The sequence below is a fragment of the Grammomys surdaster genome, unplaced genomic scaffold, assembly GCF_004785775.1.
Source record: "Grammomys surdaster isolate TR1022 unplaced genomic scaffold, NIH_TR_1.0 150, whole genome shotgun sequence".
NCBI classification, from domain to species: Eukaryota; Metazoa; Chordata; class Mammalia; order Rodentia; family Muridae; genus Grammomys; species Grammomys surdaster.
The window spans coordinates 5416343-5438594 of NW_021604608.1; the positions used below are offsets into that span (position 1 = coordinate 5416343).

The 22252-nt window shown below is 39.0% G+C and overlaps 1 pseudogene across 1 annotated transcript; it reads right to left on the reverse strand.

The window, feature by feature from the left end:
* Positions 1–16799: 16799 nt before the first annotated feature.
* LOC114619488 lies at positions 16800–17842 on the reverse strand (annotated as a pseudogene). The gene has a single exon (XR_003711160.1). The product of XR_003711160.1 is annotated as a centrin-2 pseudogene (transcript).
* Between the last annotated feature and the right edge of the window lie 4410 nt (positions 17843–22252).

The window sequence follows — 22252 nt, forward strand, 5'->3', positions numbered from 1 at the left end:
GGAAGAACAACATCAGCTGGCCAGACCACCCAGGGCTCCCAGGGACTAGACCACCAACCAAAGAGTATACAGGGAGGGATCCATAGCTCCAGATACATAGGTGGCAGAGGATGGCCGTGCCTGACATCAATGGAAGGAGAAGCCCTTGGTTCTGTGGAGGTTTGATGCCCCAGTGTAGGGAGATGCTGGAGCGGTAGGATGGGAGAAGGTGGGTGAATGGGGGGCACCCTCATAGAGGCAAAGGGGAGGGAGAAGACAGAGGGTGTGCAATGGTGGCCTTGGGGAGGAGTAACAAGGAAGTGGGTTATCATTTGAAATGTAAATGGATGGAATAATAATAAAAAAACAAAAACAAAGCAAAACACTTATGATTAAAGATGACTGACAGACAACTTCACTTAGACATCTCCCAGCACAGCTTTGTTCTTGTTGAAGATCAGAAGTGCATTGTCCTATATGTTCATAAATATTGGGTCCAGTAAGTGACATTGACATGATCAAAAGAAAATCTGCTCATCATTTTTCCAAAAACTGTATACTCAATCTTCTTTAAAACTGGACTAAGTTTCTTAAAGTTCTGAAAGTAGAAATGTCCAGTCATGTGGCTCAAATTGAATGTGATAGTTTGTAGACCAATGATGGTGCATTTATGGAGTTCCAAGATGACCTGCGGAGATATTTTAAAAACATTTAGCCCTTAAAAACACACAACTTTCCAGTGCCTGCTGTCCAAATACCAGTCTTAACTGTCAATGTGGCAAACACTATTTTTATCTGGAGTCAAGTATTGTGTTCAGAATTGCTGGGGGTGGGTATAGGTTAAAAAGTGGAACATATATCTATAAACACAGTGACCAGGATGAAGAATGAACATGTATTTCTAATGGTAAGTGACTTTTATAGAAATAAGCATAAATGACAACTATGAGGGAGTTTATTTAATGCCAAATCTGGTTTAAGTAATGATTTTTAAAAGCATTAGGGCTATAAGCATATTTGGAGAAGCTTAGTTTACCTCCATGTGGACATGTCTATTGTGCACATGAGACAAAGTAATTATAGGTTATCATTATATGCAGCTATAGCTCTGTGATATGACGTTGTGAACATTTTCTCCTGTGGATAGCAAGTGACACTGCCATTGTCAAAGAAAGTGATGACTGCTTGAAGTAGGCCTGTCAATCACCCAGTGATGTTCCCCTTCTAAGCTGGGATGTGCTTTATTGATACAGAATGAGCTCACCAGTGGCTCATAGGTAGAATAAGCTCAAAATGTGACTTATGTTAAGCTTTATCTCTGTGTGTATGTGTTAATAGGCAGAACACCAAGGCAATGATCTAATCTCAATTCAGCTGCTGCCAACACTTCAAGCTATGACTCAAAGGGACTTCCCTGTCTGGAAAGGTATGTGGTTAAAAGTATGTGGTTGTTGTTGTTATAGAAATATCACGAGGGAATCAAGAAGATATTTATATCTGGGTTATTGATGTACTAGATGTGACTTTTTGGGTTTTTTTATCAAGAATGAGTGGCTTTGCTGATTATAAAGACTCAGTTATAGTGAGCATGATAAAATAATTTGGAATAAAAGAACATGTGCTTCTAACTTTTAAACAAGTAGCTTGTACACACTTTTAAAATTAAATGCAAAGCCATGTAGTATATATTCTTTTAGACTATGATATCTATACTATAATTGTGATAAATAGGCAGCTTATTATTTACTTACATGTTCTTTTAGATGTCATTCCTGAGAGGAAACTCAAAACTTTGCTCATCCAGGCTGTGAGTAATCTACAAAATCAATGGACACAATATTGTCAGATATGATGAACAACATCAAAGTAAGTCTTCATCTCTGACCTCATATTTTCAGAGCAGGTACTTATTTGCTCTAATTAGAATATAAGAACTTTGGAGTTAGACATGGTCTATGTTGTTCACCAATAATATCCTAAGGTTTGAAATGGTCTTACAATATAATTTAAAAGGCAATTTACACAGCTAACTCATTTACTCCTTTCAACTACTCAGTAAATACAGACTAGTCATATTCCCATTCTATAGGCAGCGAAACTTTAAGAACCATAGACTATTCAATACCATGTCTAAGACAATGCAGCTGGAAAATAAATCATGAACTTTAAACCAACCATGCTACCTCATACCCACTCTGCTCTCTACTTTCAATTGGATGAATCAGAAGAGGAAAGAATTCCTAATTTAAATCACCATAAACAGAGTAAATAAACCTAGTTATATCATCCTTTCCATAAGCTGAAGGGATAAGAAAGAATTCTGGAATTTACCACCATTAACATCAGAAGTCTCTCCAGTGTTTGTTCTGAAAGAACTTCCAGTTCTAACACACAAACAAGTGGTTTAATTTCCTCACCATCTTGCAATACTTTGAATAATTCTTTATTATATTTTTTGAGATTATAATATTATTACATCATTTTCTCTCCCTTCCCCTTCCTCTTACCAACCCTTCCCCTGTACCCTCTCCACCTCCGTACCTTTCAAAGTTGTGACTTGTTTTTCTTTGTTGTTACATAGAGCATTGATTCCCCGGAACTAGGCAGGAGACAATTATTGCCATGTATTAAACATGCATTTCATGACAGCAATGAATTAGATTCTTTTCCACACTATTCAATATAATCATAACTTTATAGAATACAGATTTTTGTCCTATCTGAAGGCTACTGACATTTGGAATTGGAATTTGAGCAAAAATCTGTATGACTTCATAGTATAGACTTTTTTGTGCTATTTTGCATTTCAAATCTTACCTATGCATACTAGCAGAATTAATTCATACTAGCATATGAATCTAAGAAAGTTCCTTTTTCTCCAAGGTTGGTTATTTATTCACAGGATAATAGCAATAATCACAATATCAATATTTTTATTAACTAGCTCACTATCCTTTACATAAGACTTTTGTATGAAAAATGTAAGTAAAGTGCCCTGATTAGTCTCCGTTAAAATTCATAGTGTTTACTAGCTCTACTATTTATCATTGCACATATTGTACAAAATAAAACAAATACAAATTACAGAGCCCAAAGCTTAAATTAAATATGCAATTAAAATAGATTTTTTCCCATTGATTATTTCATTGCAGAACTGTGGGTAAATGTCAGCAGCCTCTGAACAATTTCTAAGCCATCACCTGTTTTCAGAGTCAGTTCAGGCTGCTGTAGTAAATCATTGCACAATAGATGGATCTGAACCTTTGTATCAGTCCTTATTCTTCTGGAGGCTGGGAAAGCCAAGAGCTGGGCAGTGATACACTTAGTTCTTGGTGAGGGCAGAAAGTTATCATCTTGCTGTATATTTACCTCACCATGGCAGAAAAGAAGCCCTTATGCCTCATTCTCTTTTGATAAAGTGATGAAACCCAGCATAGAGATACCATACTTGTTACCAGACATGTTGGTGGGTCCTTTACCTTAGGTTAGACAGGGTTTGTAGGTCAGAATAGAAATATTTTTCCTTGCTATTCCTCGGCAGATCTTGTGATTCTCAGCTTTGAGCATCAGACATAGGTGACTGAAGACAACTGTGAGTAGCAGAAGGTGGCACCTTGTGGTGTTATAGTCCATGTGCCTGCCCTACTTATTGGGATCAGTATTAGAGCATGGGAGTCTAGGAAATCATATCTCAAGCCCTGATAGCAGCTAGCATAACACTCGATAGGCCTAAGGTGTCTTAAATTCTTGGCTCCTTTCTTTATTTAAAAAGGTTTACTTTTTAATCATGTGTATGCATGTGTGTGAGTGTGGGTAGGTGAATGCAGGTACCAGTGGAGTCAAATAGAAATAATCAGGTCTAGGTACTAGCATTACAGGTGGTTGGGAACCACCTGAACTAGATGGTAGAATCTAAACTCAGGAACTCTGCAAGAATACTATGTGCTCCTAACTAATGAGTTTTCTCTCTAATCACAAACCCTTAACTCTTGTGGCATAAGCACTTTCCATAGAACTCTACCAATGACCAATGTTTGTAGTTTTTTCACTCTTTGTACCCTTCTACCCTTCTTTACCTTCAGCCTCTTCTCTTTCTCATTCTCTTTACTTTAGCCACTCCTCATTGTTCTGCTCTGAATTTTACCTACATCCTCCTCCCATTGCCACTGACACTCTTAGCCCCACTGGGTGGAATGCTCCCACTTTTATTGCTGTTCATCATTAGAACTTCCAGTGCTGAAGATGCCATAGTTCTTGCTACTACAACTTGTTCTCTTACCAGCTAAGTTCTCTTTACCAAATGCAGTCAAGAAAGACCACTTGAGAGAAGCTTTTCTGATAGACCTAATGACAATGCCTTTTTATACTGTTTGATAACCGTCTTCAGTTGGGCCACCAGAGGAAACACTACTCCTCTGACTTGACAGGATAAAATTAGAGGGCTATCTAGATTTCATCAAAATTTATGTTTTAAAAAAGGTCTAGCACAAACCATTTGAAACAGTTGTGGCTAAGCAACACTTTGGAAGTCAACATCATGTTTTGGCAGCAAGCAGCTATAGTTGCTATGTAGCTCCCTCAAGCATCCTAGAGGCATTCACAGCACCCAATGACAGCATGCCAGCTCAGCTGCTAGGCTGATGATCTTCTACTCAAGGCAACCAGGACCTGTGAACTAGTAAGTCAAATGGTCCCATCTATCAACATTTTAGCTTTCTACAGGATAAACAAACATCAGACTAATAATGTACTAACAGTGCTTCACTCCTGCCAAACTCCCCAGTGGCATTCACTCCCTTAATCTATCTCGTCCTAATCTTAACCTGACTATATCTTAAAGACCTACCTCCTAATACCACCAAATTTGGAGTTTAGGGTTTCAATATATATACCTTGAGGACACATGCAGAACTTTTACTGATGCTCTGAGCACAAGCCTAATTTTTTTATTTAATAATCTCACATTCAGAGATGGTTATGTAGCACCATGGAAATGATCTTTTGTATAGTTTAAAACACCTCTCTATATCCTTCATTATTTATCACTGCTCAAAAGAGCTCAAGAGCTCTCAAATACTGCCTCTCCTTACTGAGCAAAGTCAAGTTTTGCACTCTCCAATTGACTGACATTGAATTGAGTGACTTTCTTCTATGTCCCAATATCCATCTGTCCTTAGTTCACTCCAAGTCTTTAGACATATAAAATATAAAGCCTTAGAAACAAAGAATTTCCCTTATCATCTGACTCCTAAAGTTGACTGAAAATTTGGATTACATTAAGTATTCCAGAACCCAGAAAATAGGAGGAAAAAATTAAAGACCAAGGCTCATGCATCCATGTCCCTGTCTCTGTCCCAGTGGCCAGCCAGCTCTGCTATGATAATGATCTTCTGGGGAGTTTGTAGGCTTCCCTTTGGGTAGAGGGTACATTGAAAAGGGAAACTCAGCAGGCTATATTTGTTTAACAGCTTGGCTATGCAGGATTCATGTAGAAATCAATGACACACTAGTATGTCTTAGCTGGTCTTAATGGGCTAAAATCTCACTCAGAAGGCTAAGTGAGCAGAAAAAAAAATTAATTTCCAGGGTAAAAGACAAGAAAAACAGAGGTGGGGGGAACCACTCCTGAGGTGCTGATGCTGAGCAAATGGGAGATCTACTGTTTTAAAACATGAAAGAGGCAGGTGGGAGAAGAAGAGAGAAAAAATAATATCAAGACCTGCATAAGACCCCATCTAATGCTGAGTCCCTGCAGAGGCAGAATACAAACTCAAGTGAGAGAAAGCAAAAAGACAGAAGGCCGTATTTTTGTAAATGCGTTTCTTAAGAGCTTTTCTAATGTACTGTGGGAAGGAGGAGAAAGCACATGAAAAGGGAATGGAACAGCATGTAGGAATTAAGTCACAAAAACTTCCAGGGTATCTATATAGTTATCCAATCCATAAAGAATAACCAAAGCCTAGGAATACTCAGGAAGTAAATGGGAGTTAGGAAAGAGGAAAATATAATCATAAAATAAAGAAACTGAGAACTTACCATTGTTTTTGTCAAGACATAATTCTAAGACTTAGACTTGATTTAAGAAAGAACAAAAAGTAGTCTTAGGGCAGGGGAGATGGCTCCATGGGTGATATGTTTGAGTGAAGGGTTGAGAGCAATGACTTTGCTGATATTGTGTATGTCCAAAAATGCTATTTCACTCTCACACTATATTTGGAGGTTGATTGAGCCTATAACTGCTGTTATAAGTCTTTCTTCTCAAGACTTTGACACAGTACACATGTAGATGTCAGAAGGCAATCTCAGCTGTCAATCCATGCCTTCCAGTGTCTTTGAGATGGGAATCTCTCATCACCCATCACTGTGTGCGCCAGACTACAAATCCTGCAGACTTTCTAAGATTCCTGTTTCTGTCTCCCATCTTCCCACTGGAGGACAAATATTTTTACACACCTGTAAGCTGTATCCGGGTTATAGATGTATTCTGAAGATTTCAAATTTAGCCACTGGTCTATTCCCTCAGCTCCTAGAATCTGTCCTATTCATTTTGTTAGACATGGGGAGGGTACTTTTGATGTAGAAATTTATATCCTACAATTAAAGGAAGCTATTTGATTGGGAGATTTTTTTATATATATAAATTATAGCTATGATCTTTTAAAACTTAACCATGTAATCGACATCACACCTATTCCATTTTTGAGATGCTATAGATCAGTTCCCATGATCCACCCAGGTAGGGTCAAGGGTTGAGTATATGAGTGGGAGAAGAGTGTTTAGTGGGGACATCCTAAAGGATGCCTGCTATAGCATTCCTAGAAACAAGCCAGAGCTTTGTTGTTTTTTTTCTTTATTTGCTTCTGTCAAAAGCAATGTGGCATTATGTGGTAGCTCGGTGTTTGTGGGTCTGCTGTAGATGATTTTCTAGATGGCTTCTAAAAAGGAGTTTTGTTGAGGAAAATAGCTTATTTTCTCTTCTATATGTGAAGCAAGAATTATTTTTTTGACAGAAAATGAGAACCCCAAAGCTCTTGACCATATAAAATACTATAGTCAATGCTTTCTTTAAAAAAAAAAAAAAACTACAAGGATGACCTTACATACACAGGAGAATGTTAAGAAAACTAGTAATAATTTTAAGTTAAAACTAGAATAATTAATCTGAATAAAATATTCATTTGTCTTCATGATAAGGTATATAAGGACAAAGGATTATCTCTCCAAAATGATATAAATCAATGAATAGAAGTTTCTCTTCACTTTGCCAATGGACATTCATTTTAAATGTGAAAATAAGTTACTTTATTTCTTCAAGAAAAGCTCCCAGACCCACAGTGTTAGTAGGGAGGCACTTGAGACAGTTTCTATGACTTTATCATTTCCAATAAGAAGACAAAAAGAGCTGAAATATGCACTACTTAACACAATCTAGTTGGTTAATTGGGTTTTTCTCACTTTTGAATTGATTGCTCCAACAGCAGCACAGCTAACTTTCTTTGCCATGTTTTCCATGTGACAGACTAATTACTAAAATCTCCCAACTCTGAACATGATGTATTTGGAGGCTCTGGATTCAAATGGATAATTGAACAGCTGTTCCCACCACCAGTTCTCTGTGTGTATTTCATAGATGTGTTGCATCTCCTATTAGTCTTCTCAACAAACACGGCAAGCTGGCATTGATTGCTGGGCACAACGTGTGAGCAATTTGGAGCTGAGTCAAAGGTGAGCAAATGTGACATTTTCTCTAAATGAGTTAGAAATTGGTGGGGCACGTGTGGCAAACCTTCAGCTCCCACAGCCCAGCTTCTGTGATCAAATTCAATATAAACTCAGATCTGAGAAAACTGACCAGTCTAGAAACAGTTATATAGTGCAAAGGATCGTGACCAAGCTATTGAAACCAACATTCCTTATGTTTAAATGAAACATAGTTTATGTCTTATTATTCCTTAGTGTATATTTAAAACACTATGTAAATTCACCTAAAAGGATTAGTAGTATATATTCAAAAGAGGATGTTTCTATCAAACCCCCATTATGTGTCTATAACAACAATAAGTACAATGATACAGAAATTAATATCATAAATTTCAATCCAAGAAGTAAAACATAATTCTACAGTAATTATATATGGAATATATATATATTCCCCTTTAGAGTGAGGCCTAAAGAACATAATCCATTTTCTATACTGTTAGAGTCTAGGAGGGTACTAGTTAAAGTGACTAATGCTCAAAAGAGAGGCAATGGATTGATTAGGTAATCAATAAGTGAATACAAAATTGAATTTATAAATGAACAAGATACATGGTACAGAATGCTACTGAAGATAAATAGTGGGAGAATAAACCTATGGTTTATGAGATGGAACTATTTTTATAAGAAAGGGGGCTTAGCCAAATCTTGAAATGTTTGGAACAATTTAGTTATAAGCAAAACAGCCAGGCAGTGGTGGCGCATGCCTTTACTCTCAGCACTCAAGAGGCAGAGGCAGGAAGATTTCTGAGTCTGAGTCTATCCTGGTCTATAGAGCAATTTCCAGGTCAACCAAGGCTACACTGAGAAACTCTGCCTTAAAAAACAAATACAACAACAACAACAAAAAAAAATCCCAAAATGACATTAACTGATATCATCTTAAGACAACGTCTTTCCATACCTCATCAAAAGAATCATTAAGACAAGGTTTCTTTTACAATTTCATGATTTTATCATTTTAAAATAAAATAATAAATAAAATAAATGATAAAATAACACATAGAAATGATGTACCATAATGTTTCAAAGCGATGAATCTAGAGTCAACCTGCTTGGGTTGGATGAAATCGTGTTCTGTGGGTGCAACCTTTGTACTTAATTTTTCTATGTCAATTTTGCCATCCACATCTACGTGTTCAAAATTCTACACACAGAATTGCTTAATTTGTTGGGGTGAAAAGTAAGTAGTTTATAGCGTAGAAGGTCTTATACCAGTGTTACACGGAAGACGTTAAATAGGTGTCAGATATTTTCGCAGATAGCAACCACACCACCAAACATATACTTCTATTCATAGTAGATTATTAAGACAGCAAAAAGGCTGTGCCACAAAAGTGGCACATCTGTCCACACTGTTGGGTTAAATGGGTCCAAAGTCCACTCCATCACAGGGCTAGGGCCACTTGGGGAGGAGGGACTTAGGAGGTTTGACTGCACTTATCCCATGCCAGTGCCAGGCAGTGTTGGGTTATGGGAAGCCTCTTCAGGAGTGAGGGAGTGCAGTCTGAGGCAGGGAACCACTGGAGCTGGCTTGAGGGTCTCTGGGTCTGCTAAGGGGCCAGGGCTGTCTTGTTCTCAGGCTCTTGAGTACCCAAGTGACACTGGGAGCTATGGAAGACCTGAGTATGGAGGGGGAGAGGGGAACTCCAGGCTGCTTCCTGTGGTGGAGGTGGATAAGCGTAGGGGAAGAGTCCTAGGCTTGGTTGGTGGGTGGCTAGGCTTGGTGGTCATAGCTGGGGGCACAGAGACGCCTCGTATGGGAGACTAGACTGTGGCTCTGAACAACCTGTGTGGACTGTGAAGGCCTATTCTATGGTTCCCATGGTGAATTTGGATGAAAGGAGGTAATCCATGCTTTTAAGGCTTTTATTGTCATGGCAGAAAGTGAATGAGTAAAAAACGTGCTCATTTCCTCGGGGGTGTGGGGTGGCTGAGGTTAAATTCCTTTTGTAGGGAGGAGGGTCTGGGAAGGAAAGCTTAACTGGCTAAGCCCTTCTGGCCTTTAGGTACGTCTATAAAATGGTGATCTGTCTTGAGGCTACTCATGTCCTCTACCTGTGGAGGAACTTGGGACATTGCCCTTATGTGAGTGATGGCCACAAATCTATGGTGGGCTGCAGCCTCGTGTCAGGAGCCTAGTGTCCAGGAACCAGGCAAAACACCTGCTATCCCTCAGGGTCACCAGGGTTTCCAACCTTAGCTCAATCAGAAACCAGGCTGTCTTTCATGATCCTACACACGCTCACCTACACTGCTGGGTAAGTAGCTCTCACTTACGCACAAGAGCAGGAAAGATGCAGTCTCTTCTAGGACAGGGCAAGAAAAATGTAAATGGAGTCTCTCCACTTCATTTCTTCCTCTCTCCTAGCTCTTTAGAACAAACCATGCAAAAAGTAATTTAACAGCATTGAAAATTAAAAATATTTGTTATTCAAGAAGGCCTAGAATACTCCTCTACTAATAAGAATTAGTGAAGACATACCTGTCCATTATAACTAAGATTTTATTTCCCCAAATTTTCATTAGGATTACTTTCAGTTGAAAGCATATATATATATTAACCTTAGCTTTTATTCTGAGTTAAGTGTCCCAGCCCAAACTGCTGCTCCGGTCTGTGGGTCAAGGTCTAGCAAGAGAGAGAGTGGGGATGGAAGGGCAAGAAACGCGAAGACTGGAGACAAGACAGAGAGTCTGTTCAAGTCCCATTTGTTGAAAGGAAATCATGGGTATATATAAGCATAAGCTGGGGAATGCAGCTGAAAACACTTTACCCAGTGTGCCTTGCAGCTGAGGGCATTAAACAACAAAACAAGATATGTGAGAAAAATAAGATGTTTATCAGAGTGTGCTCAGCTGTTGTGGGCTGGTGAAAACAAGTCTCTTGTCAGGGTTTATGGCCTGAGATGGCTGCAAAGGTGATAGCCGCTTTCTGCTAGGAGTTGTCTCCCAACAATTAAGTATGTGAAAAGGCTCTATTCAAACCAAGTTATATCCTAAAGAAAACATAAAGATTAAGCAATAGGCCCTGAGATACAACTTTCAAACATCAAGTCTCGGATGCAGAAAGTGTTCCCTTGGCTTTAGCAAAGATTTCGTAGCAAACATCACCACATCTCATATTATGGCTTTCCTCTCTCTACAAATGAAAGACAAATGAATGCCTCCATGAAATGACACAGTATAGAAAACGGATTTGATCTCACTACCTTTCTTGTTCTTTTTATTTCTTTTTTAACCCCCTCCCCCAACCTCATCTCTCCTGTTCCCATCCCCACCTGTCCTAGACAACTCTAAAAATCCATTTCTCCTTCCCAGGGAGATCCTTGTATACTGGCCACCTCCACACAACCCTCCTTGTTACTTAGCCTCTCTGGGTCTGTGGATTATGGCATGGTTATCCTTTACTTTACAGCTAATACTCACTTGTAAGTGATTACCTGTAATGTTTGTCTTTCTATATCTGGACATCCTCACTCAGGATGATTTTTTTCTAGTTCTATTTGCTTGCAAATTTCATGATATCATTTTTAACAGCTGAGTAATATTCCATTTTGTAAACATACCTCATTTTCTGTATTCATTATTGGCTGAGTAACATCTAGGTTGCTTCCAGTTTCTGGCTATTAAGAATAATGCTGCTATGAACATAGTTGAGCAAGTGTCCTTGTGGTATAATGGAACATCCTTTGGGTATATGCTGAACCTTGAGGTAGATAGATTCCTAATTTTCTGTGGAATGACATATTGGTTTCCATAGTGACTGTACAATTTTGCACGCTCACCAGTAATGCTGGAATGTTTTCCTCACTACTGAATAGTCTTTGTAAAAATTCCCCATTTTTAATTAGATTATTTGATTATCAAGACACACTTTCTTGAGTTCTTTATATATATTGGATATCAGCCCTCTGTTAGATGTGGAGTGGATGAAAACTTTTTCCCATTTTGTCCTATTGATGGTGTTTTCTTCTTAACTAAGACAGGAAAACCATAATGTTTCAGGTGAAATGAAGTCTTCAGATCCACATAGCTATAGAGCCATGCTCAGTGACGGCCTTGTAAACACCATGTGAATAGGACCTCCCACAAGAAAAAGACTAATTTTAAGAAGCTTTTAAATCATGCCAAGACCAAAACACTTTTTTTGAAAAATCTTCTTCAAGAAAGCTTCTTAGATGGCCATGCAGAAAAGCCTCTTGTGACCAACAGTAAGAACACAGAGTAGCGAAGTACATATATTTGCTATGGATGCTGTAATAAGGTACCATAGCCTGGATGACGTAAATGTTAGCAACTTCTCTAACAATTAAGGACTAGGGAACCAGGATTAAGGAGATGGTAGGGCTTATTCTTGTAAATGTCTTTTTCTTTGGCTTGGTGATGGCATCTTATGCCTATTTCTGCACATGGTCTTCTCTCTCCACATACCTTCGTACTACTAACTGCTTCCATGAAGATGCCAGTCATACTGGATCAGGACTCACTTTGAAGATTCACTTCACTTCCACTTAATTATCTCTTCATTGATTTGGATTTCAACCAATACATTTTAGAGCAACATAATTTTAGCTCATGGTTCCAGATGACCTAAAAATGCACCAATTCAAACCATTTAAACACTATTTCTTTCAATATTATCCTGTCTAAAATTACTTGTATTCCTTCCACTACACTTCAGGATTTAATTCATCTTATCACACTTCTTCAAAATTAGTTGCATGGAAGCATCATTATCTCTGAATGGCATTATTATTTTAATTTATTTTCTAGGTAATATCTCCATGAAAAGTGTCTTTTCCAACCCATTTTGGAAACTGTGAATGCAATTCATAAAGTAGTCAAAAGATTTGCACAAAAAGTATTAGCCTTCTCCAAGGATTCTGTGCCTGTTATACTTGACAATATTAGTGCTTTTTTCGTCTCCAATGAAGAAATTTGTATGTACCATGGGATTGCTTAATTTTCTTTTGAGATCACAGATAACCAGCATTCCCTGAAAGTATTGCCTTCTGCCTTCTTTGTGAGTTCTTCCATCTAAATGAACTTCCCCATCCTAAGGTTTTGTTTTTTTTTTATAAAACATTTTGTTGATTGTAAATTTCACATCATGCACCCCAATCCTACTCATTTCTCTCTCTTTTCCTATCCACCCTCGAAACCTTCCCCCAACCAAAGAAATTAAAATGAGATAGGATAAAAAAGCAAAACAAAACCTTGTCTTGGAAACTGAAATGTGCCACAGCGTGTCACAGTACATCCTTTTGTCTATACGTCTTTACTTACAAATGTTCACTGAAATGAGTGATTAGTCTGGTTCAAGGCATCTGGCTTCTGCTACACTATTTGTACTAGAATCTCATTGAGGCTCCTCTGGGATATCCTGTTACTGTCCTTTGTCATATCGATCCTGCAGCTTTGGATCTGCAGGACCAACTCTTTCTTGTGTTCCAGCACATCATAGATGGAGTAGATGTTGGGGTGAATTGGAATCTGGCCCTGGAAGGTACCTGAATTGGTCATACCTGCATCACCAGGGCAGGGTCTCCATACTCCCCTAGCTAGCTTACCCAATGTTGTAGCCAGTAAGGGGCAAGGGCAGCTCTCCTGGTCTCAGATCCTTCGGGATGACTTATCTGTTCCTTTGACACCAGGCCCAGCTCTTCTGTGCTACCTGGGTGAGGTGCAGGCCTTCTGTCCTGAACGCTGCACCCAGTGAGGAGCAGAGCCAGCTCTCTCACTCTGATGTCCTCTGTGCCAGCTTTCCCTCCTGCCACAGGCAGCCAGAAGTGAGGAGTAAGCGTGGATGAGGAGATATTTCCCTTACCCATGCCACCACTTAGCAGATGAGGGATGGGGCCAGCTGTCCCTTGCTTATGCCCTCATGGCCAGATCTTTTGAGAGTGGAGGCCCTAAAGGGGGCAGGGCCATCTCGGGACAATGCCTCAGGGAGCAGTCCAGACCAGTGACATCTGTATAGCCTTTCGTGGTAACTCGGCCCACAGAAATTGACATAGATCCCAGCTGCAGCAGGACCTTGGACCCAAACATAGCCTTTGGCAGCAGGAACTCACCATGGTCTCATATCTGCTTGTTTCTCACTGCCTTCAAGTCTCCAATTCTACCTTTCTCCTCAATGTACAAACCCCTAGGCTTTGCTTTCATGTCCGTCTCTGTACAGTACTCTGTCCTCCCCATCTCTCCATCACATGTTTGTCCATCAAAGCGGCACCTGGAGCTGGTACCTGGGTGTCTTTCTTCTGGCCTAAAGGAAGTTTTGAATCATAATCTCTTCAAATGCTTTTATTTAGAAGCGGAAGCAAGTATAAAGGTATTTTCTACATGAATGTTCCTGATCTACAGGAAGATCAGTCTTGAATGTCTGATTGAAATCTAGGCAGACACGGCACAGACTTTTATGAGAGACGTGAATCATGTTCACAGAACGTTCTGCAGAAATGGAGTCTATTTCAGTCTGGGCTCAGTTGGCTGTTCTTATTAATGAGACATATTTTTCAATTGTAGGTGCCACAGTATCAACATCTTTATAGGTATTAATACTGGAGAATATTAGAGTTAGAAACTGGTGAGAGCTTTCTATTGGTGCATGTAAGTAGACTAAACTGAAAAATAAGGCAACAGTTTTGGCTGTCAGCTCTTAGGGATATGACAGGACTTTGCCAAAAGTGACTTTCCTTCCAAACATAGGTAGTACCAATGAAGAGATGTCTAGAAAGATAGCTTCATTTATTTGAGGATAAAGGAGTAGGAGGAGCTAAGGTGGGAGGAGTTAGAAGAAGAACAGGAAAAGGAAGAGGAGGAGCTGGAGAGAGCAGAGATGTAGGAGGATGGAGAACCACGCAGGTATGGAGAGCAGTCATGGGGAACAACTTATAATTAGGCTAGCTAATTGGGATACAACACTCTTTGTATGGGTGTCTTGTTATTAATTATTACCAAACATATAAAGCCTTCGATTAATCTATAAGAATTAGAATCTCATTCTCTTACTGGGCCCGCATGGATGGCGGAATGGTCTGAGCAATGCCCACCCTTGTGGAGACAGCATGGAGGATTGGCAGAGTCATCTCCCACGCTGGCGTCTTGTGGGTGGCAGGGCTGATGTTTCTGGTGGGCCGGTTCTAGTTGCTGCGAGCACGTGGCCTCAGGCAGAGAAACATGGTGGCTGAGCTAGGCAGAGCCGCTGCAGCTTAGATAGTTGGATTAACCAAAGGCCAGTTTTAAATAATTACTACAACATAAAGGAAATGAAATTATGAATTCAAAAGAAAGAACCCTGGAAATAACATTTTCTGGGACAAAGTTCCCTCTTATAATAGAATGTAACAACAATTAACTTTCAGTCTACCACACATCTCTTTGTAAGCCAGAGTTTCTAGAATTCAACCCTTTATAGGTACAAATTGGAATTAAATCAGTATCAAGGATGACGTATATATTATTAGGACAGCAATAAATTGATAACTCTATTTCCTCAGTAAGCCAAAACAAATAAATTTATATCTCTTTCAGCCATTTCTCAAATATTTCTCAAATATAGCCTAATGCTATAACAATATAAGATTTAGAGAACTACTTTAAAATATAAAACATATTTTTCATTATTAAATAAAATTTCAAGTCCTTTCCTTATGATATTATCGTTGCTTGAAAGAGAACTAGGTCCTAGTGAAACTGGAGAATGTATGTATCTGAGCCTGAGTCATAGGGGCCAGTGACTCTGGATATCTCTCACCTCTTTTCAAATTAACATATTACTGCAGATATTCTATTTATGTGTAAACATTGTATATTAGATGTGTTAAGGTATGCAACTTCATTCTTTATCACTAAGGGTTCTTTTGCTTGTTTGTTTTTGTTTTGTTGTTTTTGTTGTTTTAAATAAAAGATACTCAACTCTCATTACAACTTATCCTTGACTTAGATAATGAGACCTAAGGCCTGTAGACTTAGACACATCCTGTGAGACAAGACATTTGAAGGGTTTAGAGATTAGGACAGCATGCCTTGCAAGCAGAAGAATATAACGAATTTTCAGCTGGAATAGAATGGTTATTTAAAACCTGCCTGAGTATATAGAAGTAATTTCAGGTAGAAATCTAAATCTTAAGTTAGAACAAAGAAGTAATTTCAGGCAGGAATCTAAATATTAAGCTAGAACAAGGAAGTAGGCTTCAGACATGAAAATGATTTGGGTTAGAACAGGGAGGAAGCCTCAGATACTTTGGTCATCCTCATAAGCCCTTAGAAAAAGTGATCACAGGAGTGCTCACAAAATTGGGTGTAATGCCTTGCTTGTTCTTTTGCTTGTTCCTTGACTATTTGCATCTATTGTATTGTTAGACCTTCAACTGAGAACTGACCTTAATACATGCATGTAATTAAAATGGTATAAAAGCAAAAAGGAGGGGGGATGAGATAGGGTCTCTAGAGAGGGGAAATTGGGAAAGGGGATAACATCTGTATTGTAAATAAATAAAATCTCATATATATATATATATATATATATATATATATATATATGTCTGAGAATCTACACTCATGACATCTAATCAACATGACTGCCTAAACAAAATCTAAACAATGGCAAAAGCAAAGGACATGCTAACATGAAAGGAGAAAAGCTCAAGAGGCCTCAGCTCCATGCAAAGAATTATAGCAACTAGGGAATGTTGAAAGCAAAAGAAATGGTCTTCCTTTGGTAAAAGCCCTTGATTCCTTGTCCAATACAAAGTACTCAGCCCTGAGATCATGTAGATACTGATAATATTATACAGATTGTGCAGGATTTATTTGTATATTTAGGAGTGTGGGTGTAACAACAATTAAATAAAAAGAGGCTATGAATTAGAGAGCAATAGGGTGTATAGGTTTTAATATTAAGATTAAACTATCATTGGGAAAAGATCTTTACCAATCCCACATCTGACAGAGGACTAATATCCAATATATACAAAGAACTCAAGAAATTAAACTCCAGAGAACCAAATAACCCAATTAAAAATGGGGTATAGAGCTTAACAAAGAATTTTCTTTTTTTTTTTTTTAAATTAAGAAAGGTTTTATTTTTTAAAGAGAAAACAAATGCATTAACACACATCCAAATGCCACAGCAAGCACTCTTTGTGTTTTGTAAAAGAGAAAACTGCACTGTGGTGTCAGATGAAAACCAAAACCATTTTAAGAACAACCACTGCTTATGGTGAGCTGGATGCATGGACAAGTAAGAAGCCATTGCACGTACTCAGCTGGGTGGATACGCATGAGCAAGGTGAAGTAATGGAAGGTCACGTGGCCACAGTCACACTTGCAGACCCTTTCCCCACTCTATGTGCTCCTGCTCTGCCCTGCTGACTTAGTCAGCAGGTAAATGTACAAAGAACTTAATATCAAAGAACACTTTCAAAAGTCAAAAATAGATTCGAGGTCATGGCTAGAGTTACCCAGGAGGGAGGGGGAGAGGAGCTCTCAAAAGCCATATTTCACAATGCCAGGCACTAAATCTAGTCACATGTGCTTGCAGTAGATAAAGAAACACTAATCTTAATAGAGGCTGGTCTTCTTCATGATGCGCAGGAACTCTTGCTCATTGACCTCACCGTCTCCATCTCGATCAGCTTCATCAATCATTTCCTGTAGTTCCTCATCTGTCAGGTTCTCACCCAGCTCCTTGGCCACACGCTTAAGATTCTTGAATGATATTTTCCCAGTCTCATCATCATCGAACAGCTTAAAAGCTTTCAGGATTTCTTCTTTGGTATCTTTCTCAGACATTTTCTGAGTCATCACTGTCAAAAAGTCACTGAAGTTCATTTTTCCTGTTCCTTCTTTATCAATTTCACTTATCATTTTCTTGATTTCTTCTTTCTTAGGTTCAAAGCCCAGGGCCCTCATTGCCACCTTTAGTTCCTTGATGTCTATAGTTCCAGTTCCATCAGCATCAAAGAGATCAAATGCTTCCTGGATTTCCTGTTTTTGTTCTTCAGTAAGTTCAAGCTTAGGGCTCATCCTTTTTCTCTGGGCATTGGATGCCATGTTTGTCTTCTTAAAATTAGAGGCCATCACCCAACGGACTCTGCTACGGGTTGTTAAGGCAACGGCAACAAAGAATTTTCAACTGAGGAAACTCGAATGACTGAGAAGCACCTAAAGAAATGTTCAGCATCCTTAGTCATCAGATAAATGCAAATCAAAACAACCCTGAGATTCCACCTCACACCAGTCAGTATGGCTAAGATCAAAAAACTCATAGTAGATGCTGGCGAGGGTGTGGAGAAAGAGGAACACTCTTCCATTGTTGGTGGGATTGCAAGATGGTGCAACCACTTTGGAAATTAGTCTGGCGGTTCCTCAGAAAATTGGACATAGCATTACCCGAGGATCCAGCTATACCACTCCTGGGCATATAGCCAGAAGATGCTCTAACACATAACAAGGATTTATGCTCCACTATGTTCATAGCAGCCTTATTTATAATAGCCAGAAGCTGGAAAGAACCCAGATGTTCTTCAACTGAGGAATGGATACAAAAAAATGTGGTACATTTACACAATGGAGTATTAATCAGCTATTAAAAACAAGGAATTTGAGAAATTCTTAGGTAAATGAATGGAACTAGAAAATATCATCCTGAGTGAGATAAGCCAATCACAAAAGAACACACATGGTATTCACTCACTGATTATTGGATATTAGCCCAGAAGCTTGAAATGCCCTTGATTCAACTCACAGACCACATGAAGCTTATGAAGAAGGAAGACCAAGTGGGGGCACTTTGGTCTTTCTTAGAAGGAGTAACAAAATACCCAAGGGAGCAAATATGGAGACAAAGTGTAGGACAGAAGCTGAAGAAGGGGTTGTCTAGAGACCATTCCACCTGGGTATCCATCCCATGTGCAGTCACCAAAGGTAGACACTAATGTGGATATCAGGAAGTACATGGTGACAGGAGCCCGATATAGCTGTGTCCTTCGAGGTCTGCCAGAGTTTGACATATTCAGAGGCAGATGCTCACAGCTAACCATTGAACTCATCAAGGGGTTCCCAAAGGAGAAGTTAGAGTGAAGAATGAAGGAGCTAAAAGGGTTTGCAGCCCCATGAGGAGAGCAACAATACAATCAGAGCTCCCAGAGTCGAATCCACCAGCCTGGGAGCACTTAGGGAGGGATCCATGGCTTCAGCTGTATATGTAAGTGAGGATGGCCCTGTCGGGCATAGGTGGGAGAGGAGATTCTTGGTCCCATGAAGGCTGGATGCCATGTGTGGGGGAATTTGAGGGTGGGGAGTTGGAGGTGGGGGGTTAGGTAGGGGCATGTCTGCAGAGAAGCAGGAGGAAGGGTGATGGGATAGGGGTTTCCTGGGTGAGGGGGTGGGGGAGTAAGGGGATAATATCCGAAATATAAATAAAATATCAAATAAAAAATTCAAAGAAAAGGAAAAAAAGATTAAACTATTATTCAAATCTTCCATTTCGCAGGCATGACAGGCATACATATGTGTGTACATATATACACACATATATAAAATTATTCATAACTATATTCTGCTATACTCTTAGATGAGCATCTTCTCTAGTCATCATCAGAGAGCTGTCCTTTGAGACCCATAGCTAGACACTGTGCAGAGAGAGAACCTAAATTGGATGTCACTGTCAGCTCTTTCCCCTCAGATATTTTGGAAATTCGTAGCAGAAAGGAAAGACTGTAGGAATCAGAAGATACCAGGAGAATATGAACCACTGAATCAGCTAAGCAGAGCTCAACTAAGTGGCCAGCACAGGGTCTGTATGGGTATGTACCAGGTCCTCTGTGTATGGTATGGCTGTTAGCTTGGTGTTTTTGTGGGACTCCTAATAGCGTGACTCTGACTCTTTTGTCTGCTTTAGGGACTCTTTCTTTTGTCGGTTTGCCTTTTCCAACCTGGATATACCTTACTTATTATATCTTGTTTTGTTCTATTTCGCAATAATCTCTTGTAGTCTGTTCTTTTCTGAAGAGGAAATGAAGGAGTAGATCTGAGGGAGAAGGGAGGTAGTGGGAAGCTGGAAGGAGTGGAGGGAGGGGAAACTATGATTGGGGTGTACAGCATGAAAGAGGATTCTATTTCCATTAAAATTTTTATAAAAGCTTAAAGTTCTTATTCCATGCCTATACATTCATTCCTTTCATAAAATTTTAATCTTCCTTCATAATCACTATGACACCTTTAAAATCAGTAGGACAGGCATGTTACCAGTAGGCTCATCTGCTGCTTTAAAATCTGTTGTTTTATATAAATTAAAGAATCTTATGATATACACTGGTGATTTTTCTACTGTCCTATTTTTCTAAAAAAATAGATAACGTGTCGAATTCAGGACAATGAAAAAAATGGAGGGAGTATTTCCTGAATTGCAACTTTGCCAGACAGTCTGATGAACATTCTTCTAAGGTATATTGACTAAAGAACCTGGGGCAGAAGCACACTGTCACCATTTCTGTTGTTACTCATGTCTGAGCTATATTACCCCCACCTCCATAAAGTACAGCCAGGAGCTCATTCTCTAGGGATAGCAAAATGATACCAAAACCACTAAAGTGTGAAAAGCAGAACTCCCTCAGTGCATTGAGAGATCATTCCTACCAAGCAATTCTTCAGAGTTTTAAGTGAACATTTTATTAAAATGATGTCTTATATCATATATATAATTTCTATATAATAGTTTAAATAAGAATTTAAATATTCAAAAGTGAATGATAAATTTTCAAAATATAGTACAACTAATATTAATAAAATGTCAGATGAGTATTTTTACAAAAGGTGAATTGGGGGATTGAGAAGACAATTCAGTAAGCAAGTAGCTATGAAAACTGGAGCTACATCCCTAATACCTAGATAAAACAAAAATGTCTGGGCATGGTGGCACACATCTGTAACACCAGCCTTCGAGAGATGGAAGCTGGTACATTACAGTGTTTACTGAACAGCCAGGCCTAACACACTTGTTCCAGCAAACAAGGAAAGATACCATTTATAAAAATTTTTTAAAAAAAGGGGGAGAGGGAATGACTCCTGGGCACTGACACCCAACGTTGACCTCTCTCTTATCTCTATACTACATATATGCACTCACATGCAAATGAACTCACAGAGAAAAAGACAAATTAGTATAAGAAAAAGTAGAGTCAAGAATATGAACCATTCTTAGAATTTATAGGCAATGTACATTCAATAGCCTCTGTCCAACACATGTCTTTTAAAATTAGCAAATTTCTAACGGTATCTCTAAAAGTAAAGGATTCAACAATAACTTTTATGGCAAATTCTACTTCGCCTAAGCTGATAAAGACTTACATCAGATAGATATAATACCTCTAGAGAAAGAAAATCAAATTACATGCATTATAAACTTCAGATTTGCAGACGGCAAAATCAAATCTGGCCTGTCTACAAAAATTACAGATCATGGAGCTGAATTCAGAATAAGCAAAGTTTTGACTTTTGTGTCTCCTTTTTAAAGATAGAAAGAAACCCAAGAGAAATCTACAAGAAATCATTTTGCAAAATATGATTTATCAGGCTTTGGATGACAAATTCCACACTGATCAATATTCTCCCTAACAAACGATCCTAAATTACAATGTCCACTAAGCAAATGCTATCATTTGGAAAGCTCTCAGGTAGGTGCTATTTCAGATGTGAATGAGAAAGGGGTGTGGAAGTCTAGTCCTTATGGGAAAAGAGAGGCTTGTTAAAACGAGGACTTGTACCCATGTTCACCTCCAGAATATTAGAAAGAAAATCTGATCTCGAGGATGAGCACTACTAATGGCGACTGATTATTTTGACTAACTTATTATCCCTGGTAATTTGCTTATCCTTATCCTCTCTGATGCTTCTACTGCTGATCCATGCTTTTCAAAGATTTTTCTTTCTCTAGCCTATTTGGAAAGCAGAGTATATTTCTTATTGATCTCCGCTTTCTTTCTATCCATATTTCTGGAGAATCTGCCACCATAAGAAAAACAAAAACAAACGTGGGTTACTACAAATGTTTGAAATCAAATGTAGTTTGCATTAACAATCCTCTGTGTTCAGCAATGTCTAGCGTTGTGTGATTGGTCCCCTATGCTACAAAATTACTTCGATTGCTGATGTAGAAACTCTCCAATTTCTTCTTCCCACCCAGCCCCTCTGTGAGGATGTCTACCAGCCACTGTTGGCCTTCGCTCTTTACGTCACTCCCTACTCTGGTTTTATTACATAAATGATGGTTACTCGAAACTGGGTTTGGAGGCCCCTGTGCTACTTGTTTTGAGAGGGAAACCCAACAGACTGAAGAGCAGAAAAGAAAGCTGGTGCAGTCTTCTTCCCTCTTTGTTGCAAGTTGTCCTCACAGTGATTCCATCTGCTCTCTGGTCCTGCTGTATAATCTAACAGTTCAGAGAAAATCCACAGGATTACACCTTCGGCAGAAGGTACCAGCCCTCTCTTAATTCCTCCCACTGAGACCAAC